Genomic DNA, 8,412 nt, shown 5'->3' with positions numbered 1-8,412 from the left:
AGAATGAGTTAAGATATATTTGTCTTATAGAGCTTTTGTAACAAATCAACACAAATTGGGTGGTTTAAAACAACAGAAATTTATTCTCTGATAGTCTGGAGGCCAGAGATCTGTGGTCAGGGTTTTAGCAGGACCTGGTACTCTCTCAGAGGCTTCTGGGGGAGAATGCTTCCTTGCTTCTTTCAGCTCAGGGGGCTCCCGACATTCCTTGGCTCACGGATGCCCCAGTCCCTTCTGTGTTTGTATCCTCGCATGACCTTTTCCTCTCCATGAGCCTCTCCTCTTTGAAAGGACGCTTGTCTTTGGATTTAGGGTTTACCTGTATAATCTAGGATGATCTCATGTCCACATTCCTAATTATATCTGCAAAGATCCTTTCTCCAAATAAAGTTGGATTCAGGGTTTGGGGATGTGGACCTTACCTTTGGGAGGCCTCCATTCAACCTGCTACATAAGTTGAAAAAGGACTGACCAATGAGCTTTCTCGCACTTTGGTCTTGCTGTGTCCATATCTTGCTCAGGGGCAGGGCAGCTGCACTGGTGTACCTGAAATTTGGAACCCCTGTCCTGGGGCAGGCCTGGATGGTGGGGAAGACACAGTCAGCTCAGCTTGGAGCAGCAGGAACATGTAGGCTGGTCACAGGCCCCAGTCTGGTCCTCTCTGGCTATACACATCCTCCACATTTTCATCAGTGAGTCTTTTTCTCTCTTCATTTGCTATGTCTTGGATACAAAATTGAGAAGCATTGGTTAGGAAGCCACTTCATTTTATTCTCCCTCTTCTTTAGAGTCTATTTGGTCTTTCCTTGAATTAATTCTTGAAATGTCTTCTAGTTGCAATTGATAGTTGTTGACTGAATAAGACACCCCTAAATTTTCCTTCCAGTGGTTTCTCTTAGTCTGCTATAGAGAAGAGCTATAGTGCCAATGGGTGGGAGTTCTCAGGAAACAAAGTTTGGTTTGATGCCATAAAGAAAAGAAGATTTTAATCACTGGAGCTGGCCAACGACGAAGCAGGCTGCCACATAAAACCCTGAGCACTCCATCGCAAGTGGGACAATAGATGCGGGCAGATCATCCACCAGGGGTATTGTTGAAGAAGTTGCCTGTCAGTTGGGGGGATGGACATGCAACCTCCAAGGGGCTCTAATTGGTATTCTTCTGAACAATCATTTGATGTGGGTATGGACACAGAATGCGATCAGTTCAGACTGCGAGGTGGGAGAGATTTGGCTTTGACTTTCCAGGAATTTTAAATAGGAGATCTGGATTATATTGGCTTTTCTTGCACATGAAGACTGCTAAATTTAAACAGTTTGCCATTTAAGAGCTGGGTGATAGGAGATGACTTTAGAAGCTGGGGAAACTAAAAAGAGCTCACTCTAATCAGGAACAAAAGGGAATAAACTTTTCACAGACGTTTAGAATGTCTGGACCAAGAGGTCTGGCTCCTTCAGTCAATAGCTTAGAGTGTTTTTATTCTAATCTTTCTTTCTATGTTCTTTCTCTGTCACATATATTTAAGGACTATCTTATTAGATTGCTCTCTGACAATACTTTGCATGTTCTCCTGTTATATCGATTATCACATTATATTCTAATTTATTTAGTATTCTGTATTCCCCATTCTCTAATCCTTAGCATAATGCCTGGCACATAGTAGGCCCTCGTGAAATGTTTGTTATTAAAGCTTTGTGAGAAAACCAATCCTGGAAGAACAAAAGGGACTCTATATGCTTCATAGTGCATCCTATCACCAACTTCTTAAATGAGGTCTGTAGATGGAATTTACCAATGCATTTCTCTCTAATTTTTGAAAGATAGGGTTTCTTGATTTTTCTAACAGACAGAATTAGGAAGAATAAATGGATCAGAACCTTTTGTGTGTGAGTGTGTGGTGGACTCACTTGTATAATCTAATGCTGTGTCTCACTGGAGTCACCCTGAACTTCAAGGACTACATAGGGTCAGCACAAATTGCCCTCTTCTGGCTAAAGCGTAGGGTGAGAGAACCCAGCAGTTGGCTAGGTCAACTCCACACTCACTTCGTAATATTTTTCAGTGGTGACATCTGGTAGTTGGAGGTATTATCCTTTATAGTACTTGGGACAGTGTAACAATTCTGATTATTATTGTTCCTATTTGTCAAAATATTACATTCAGAACTTAACAGAAGCCATTTTGAAGAGCAGAGATTAGAATTGCAATACCATATTTTTCTCACGTGTCTCACGTGCAAAAAAAGTTCTTTCCTGGGAAGAGTCGCCAAGCCTGGCGTTCTAGACAATGTTGTAGCTGTGCTTTGAAATTTCTTTGGTGGGCTCTTACTATTTTGAAACTCTCTTCCAGGGTGCAATTCTTTTTTCAAAGATAATAGCAGGACACAAGATAAGGGCTCATTTCAGATGATTCATCCATGTCCTATTGATTGACTCTCAACTATGAAAATAATCATAAGAAAATTAATTTTACTGCAAGATACCATGTATTTTTTTTTTAAAATAGATTGTAGGACTCACTATAGTAAACCACATTGAGTTCTATTTTTGAATAGCAATATTCCAGCTAGTTTGCACATCGTCTTCTTACCCAGCTCCCTGATGCCGGCCTGCACCAGCTTTCTCCCCAATGCCGGCCTGCACCAGCTTTCTTCCCAATGCCTGTATGCATCAGCTATCTCCCCGATGCCGGCGTGCACAAGCTTTCTCCCCGATGCAGCGTGCACCAGCTTTCTCCCCGATGCCGGCGTGCACCAGCTTTCTCCCCGATGCCGGCCCGCACCAGCTTTCTCCTCGATGCCGGCCCGCACGAGCTTTCTCCCAGATGCCGGCGTGCACCAGCTTTCTCCCCGATGCCGGCGTGCACCAGCTTTCCCCCCGATACCAGCCCGCGCCAGCTTTCTCCCCGATGCCAGAATGCACAAGCTTTCTCTCCGATGCCGGCCCGCACCAGCTTTCTCCCCGATTCCTGTATGCACCAGCTTTCTCTGTGATGCTGGCGTGCACCAGCGTTCTTCATGATGCTGGCGTGCACCAGCTTTCTCCCCGATGCCAGCATGCACCAGCTTTCTCCCTGATGCCTGTATGTACCAGCTTTCAAGGCTGAACATTATCCGCTGTTTGCCCCCTAGATTGTGGAAGACTTTAGCTTCAGAAAGGAATCTCTGTTGTGAGATAGGAATCTTATAGAATCCCTACACAAAGTATTGTTAGATTTTTCTTCACCCAGCATCCTTAGCATCCTGAATGGTGTCCTACACAACTCCAATCTCTTCACTACATAAAACATTTGGGAAGGGGTCTTAGGATTACCAGTCTTGAAATGAAGCTCTGGCCTTGTTTCCCTGTCTTTAAGTCAAGCTATCTCCTATCTGGAGCTCCAAATGTGCAGGGTTTCATATGGGGGCTCAGATACAGTCCCACATGAGTCAAGTATTAAAATGCTTAAACAACTCCACAGTGAAGGAGTGAGGCTGCTTCTTGACATCCATCCAAGTTGTTGCTTTGTGCACAGATCCATGGAGGCCTTTTCAGGGAACCATCACTTCTGTCCACGTGTGAGCCATTTCTGACTCTGAGATGCTCTCTGCTCAGGCCTCAGAAGCATTACATCCCCAGTGCCATGTTTTTGCCAAATGCCTACTCTTATTATTCAGACAGACATATGTGGCCTAGAGAAACTTCTCCAGGGAATAAATCTCCCTTGTCCCCCTTCCGAACCCCCTTTCCCCACCAGTATTCGTTTTTCTGGTTAAGCAGATTCAGTGACATATGAACAAAAAAGAAGGTGACACTGCTTGGAATATGAGAATTCTCAGGGAAATGGGGCATAGAATTCTTGAGTGATGGGACTTTTCCTATTCAAAGATAGCATCTGTTGTGTTTCAGTATAGTAACCTATTTGCACTTCTGTCTGATTTACCTGATTAAGAACTTCTTTAGGTGGGAATCATGCCTCATTCATCTTGTACCTCCAATGCCAACCTAATATCCAGCGGCCAGTGTCCAAAGTACAATAACTCAACTTCTGCTAAGGGGTGAACAGCATTACTAGAAGAGAGGGCAGTGAACTGAATGGTGGCTACCCGTAAAAGACGAGTCCAGATCTTTACCCCCAGAATCAAATCCTTATTTGAGAAGTGGGTCTTTGTAGCTGTCACTAAGTTAAGGATCTCAAGATGAGTTTACTCTAGATTATCTGGATGGGCTCTGAATCCAATGACAACTGTCCTTAAAGAGACGGAAGAGGAGAACACACAGAAAGAAGAGGAGAGGACCACGTGAAGATGGAAGCATTGGAATGGTGCAGCCACAAGCCAAGGAACACCTGGGACCACCAGAAGCTTGAAGATGCAGGGAAGAACTCTTCCCTCGGGTCTTCCAAGGGACCATGGTCCTGCCAACACCTTGATTTCAGACTTTGGACCTCCAGAACTGTGCAATAGCACATTTCTGACATTTCCATTGTTTGTAAGCCCCCAAATTTGTGGTAGTTTATTATAACAGCCACAGGAAACTAGTACAGGGGTGACTTGCCCTTGAGAATAGCCATTTAAATTAACATACAGAGTGTGGCTCATGGCATTGAAAAGAAGAGACCAAGAAAAAAGCTAGTTGAAGGACTCTGGTTGGCAGAGCACAGGTAACATGGACTGTATTGTTAAAAGAGGCCAGAAGCGGTGGATCTTGAGTTCCAGGGGCCTTGAAGAGCTGAAAGAAGTTTCAACCTAGGCTGAAGAAATGGAGTAGCAGGAGCTTATAATTTACCAGACTGCATGCATGATTTAGATCTGGAGTATGCACTGCAGTATGCACTTGAGTTGACCAGAAAAATACTTGAAGCCTTTGCCAATGGGGAGAGAGAAGTACCTTATAGAAGAATGAGGTGTGGGGTGAGGGAGGATGGCCATTTCTCAAGCCAGGCCTTTGAGAAACCGTGTTGCCAGTAGCAGGGGCTAAAAGAAAAGGATCCAGGCATGGAAGGATTTTACTCCCAAGTAAGCAATGAAAATAAGCCAGTTTGGCTCGTCTGCTCCTGGCTGTCCTGTGCTGCTCCAGCCTGAGGCCCTCTGTCTCACAGGGACTTAGGCCTCACACACACAGATGGGGTGGGGGAGCTGACAGCACTGTGAGGAGCAAAGTGTCCTCCTTCAGAGATGAGAGTGGCACACAGAAGGGATGTCAGAGACGTCCTCGACACCAGGGCCAAGTTGGAGAGAGAAAAGTGTGGGTTTTGTTATAAGATAAATGCAAGACACTGGAATTCCCAGCAGTGCAGGGGAGCGGAACATATGCTGGAGAAACTGCTAGGAGACCTGGGCTATTGCTCCAGCCCTTTGATGTAGCAGCTGCATGACTTTGCAGGAGTAATGCAGCTTCTTTGTCTTGCCTGCAAGGAGCTTGGCGAGATCACTTCCAAGGTCACACTAACCCTAAGAGTCTACAATCGCTGCTTGGCTATTGGATGAAATGGATTCAGCCTGTGGAAGTGTCTTCTTGCTAAGTCACTCAAACCAACATGAAAAGTTCTCTGATATACACCATCCCCACCCCTGCCACCAAAAGCACAACAAAATAAAACAAAATACAATATGATATATAGAAAAAGTATATTCGTAAGAAAAGACTACATGATTATAGCATGGCTTGAGGTGGGAAGTCAATGAATGAAGGTTTAATGAATAAATGGATAAGGGTTGATTTCTCCTTTTGCCAAAAATATAATTAATATAGTCCTACAAAGTATATTCTTTTTTTTTTCCTACAAAGTATATTCTTAGGAAAAGGACTGCATCATCATAACGTGACACGATGAGAGCATTCAATGAATGAATTTTAAATAAATGAATGGGTGAGGAATTTAAAAGGATGTTTTTTAAAAAAACATAGAATGCTTCATGAATTTGCATGTCATCCATGTGCGGGCCCCATGCTAATCTCTGTCTTAGTCCAATTTTAGTACATATGCTGCCAAAGCGAGCACTGTAAAAGGATTTTAAGCATTTTTGCTAAGTAAGACACCACGTCTCATTTCTGCCAGTTATCTGTATGATGATGACATTTAATTTGTTTAACTCTACCTATCTTTTTTTTTTTTTCTTTTGAGATAGAGTCTTGCTCTGTCACCCAGGCTGCAGTGCAGTGGCGTGATCTTGGCTCACTATAGCCTCCTCCTCCTGAGTTCAAGCAAATCTTGTGCCTCAGCCTCCTGAGTAGCTGGGATTACAGGCACCTGCCACCATGCCCAGCAGGAATTTTTGTAGTTTTAATGGAGATGGGGTTTCTCCTTGTTGGCCAGGCTAGTCTCAAACCCCTGACCTCCGGTGATCTACCAACCTCGACCTTCCAAAGTGCTGGGATTTACAGGCATGATCTTATTCTTTAAGTGAGAAGTGACTTGTGGGTGACGTTCGTATCAACTCTTCCCTCTTGGTGCCCTGAATCAGCTAGACAGTCTTTGGCTACATTGGTGGTCAATAAGTGTTGGTGAGTTGTTGAACATGGATTTCCATCACCTATGCTTTGGGCTACATAGAAAGCCAAAGATAAGGGACCATCTTGAATCTATTCGGGGCCCTTGTGTTTTGCTCTTTAATGCTGTCTGCCTTCTTTCCTTGAACAGGGGTGCCATCTGACCTTTTTATTCATGACTTGTTGACTGACTTCATCAAAATAGTTGACAGTAACAAACTGTTTTTAAACTGTTCTTGTTTCTGGGGTAAAATGACTTTATTCCACTTGTAAGAATAAACAAAAATTATGATACTATGCACATGATAATGGAGATGACTGGCCCTCTCTTAAAAGAAATAGACTACAAAACAGAGAAAGCTCAAAAGGATGGCAGAAGGCCAGGCCAGGTAGCATTGAAAATCCCTGTCCCCTGGCCTGCAGTGTGACACTGCATGGTAGGAGCTGATTTGGAGCCAGGCCTGCCGTGCTGTGACTGTAGCCCGTGTAATTTCTGTGTCAAAGTCTCAACTATCACATTAACAAGCCATTTAACAGACGCTGCAACCACCCTGACACTGGGGTGTTGGTCCGATTTCTCCTCCTGTGGCTGAGTGTGCGTTCAGATTTGATTTGGTGATTGGTTTTGGCAGGCTTCTTCTCCCTATCTCCCTGGCTTCCCCCTCCATACCCTCCACACTTCCCCTCACTGCTGAGCCCTTTGGAGGGGCACCTGTTACTGAAGACACTGCCGAATTATGTGCAGGACAAATGCACACCCACCTGCACACACACTTTCATTACACTCCTAGAAAAATGAAAGTGAAGACAAGAAACTAGTGCTTTTGGCTGAGTGAAATGAGGCTTTCATTGCTCCAAATTCTCTGAGTTTGGGTAATGAGCAGGAAATAACCACAGTTCACATATTCAGAAGCCACAAGGATATTTACCTCTTGTTTGGACTGGTGGATACATATTTGGGTCAAGGAAATCTATGTATAGGACAAAAGAGCTTGAAAAGTCATTCATTCATTCATTCATTCATTCATCTTAAAAGTCCCAGATACTCTGGTTGTCTGGAGATGTTGAATAATAGCTTCTGTCTTTCTTCCCTCCACCCTCTCCGTTTTTCATATGATTTAAAAAATGAAGCACATGTACATAGAAGTAATTTTAACAACATGAGAAATGCTATAGTCGAAGAACAAACCAAATCTCATCAGGGCACAGAAAGATCACTATGTAACTGCCTGCAGATGGTCAGGAAACTTTTTAAAGGGGATGATATTTGGTCCAAGTCATAAAGAATAAAGAGGAGTTTGTCTATCAGTATAAATTAATTTGGCTGTCTGTCATTCGTCCCTGTCTTTCTGATTTCCCAGCAGCTTGTAAGGGTAGGATCTATGTGTTTGGCTTCTTTATGCAGTGGGAGCCTGGCCCAGTGCCTTGTGTATGGGAACCACTTGTCATACTTTAGCTGAATGAGCAAATCTATAAATGACAGATACTGAGGTTCTTTATGGGTACACATTGGCTAGTCATGGTCAAGATCTCCTTTTAGATTCAGGTGACAGCAGGAAGGTTCATGCTGGAAAATATACAGGGTATACAGGGACTAGGGAGCCTAGATGCTGTCTAGTTGGGGCCTGAACACCTAGAAGGTGACCCCAGGACTAACCATGGGTATAGAGTCAACTAACTGTTGCCGTCCACCTCTGGATAAGAGAAGATCACCACTGCTTCACTCCTCTGGTTGGGGAAGTGAACTTTGAGCTGTGAGACTCTGCCTAAGGGGTTCCTGAGGAAGCTCCTTGGAAGTCCTGCCTCCCTCTAGGTCCTGGACAGCATGTGGGTGACAGAGATTGACCACTGATTGTGATATGGATCAGAAGGAGGGAAAAGGCAACAATGATAAGTGATTGTTTCTTCCTAAGTTTTTCTGTCTTCCTTTGCCCTTTTATCT

General features: G+C 43.9%; 1 non-coding gene across 1 annotated transcript; it reads right to left on the bottom strand.

Moving 5' to 3' along the window:
* Window positions 1–5,878: 5,878 nt before the first annotated feature.
* LOC120361180 (U6 spliceosomal RNA) lies at window positions 5,879–5,982 on the bottom strand. Its single transcript, XR_005577529.1, has one exon. It is a non-coding gene; the product is annotated as a U6 spliceosomal RNA (small nuclear RNA).
* Window positions 5,983–8,412: the final 2,430 nt, after the last annotated feature.

This window comes from Saimiri boliviensis, chromosome 4, assembly GCF_048565385.1.
Source record: "Saimiri boliviensis isolate mSaiBol1 chromosome 4, mSaiBol1.pri, whole genome shotgun sequence".
Lineage (NCBI taxonomy): Eukaryota > Metazoa > Chordata > Mammalia > Primates > Cebidae > Saimiri > Saimiri boliviensis.
This window is presented reverse-complemented; position numbering and strand designations above follow the sequence as displayed.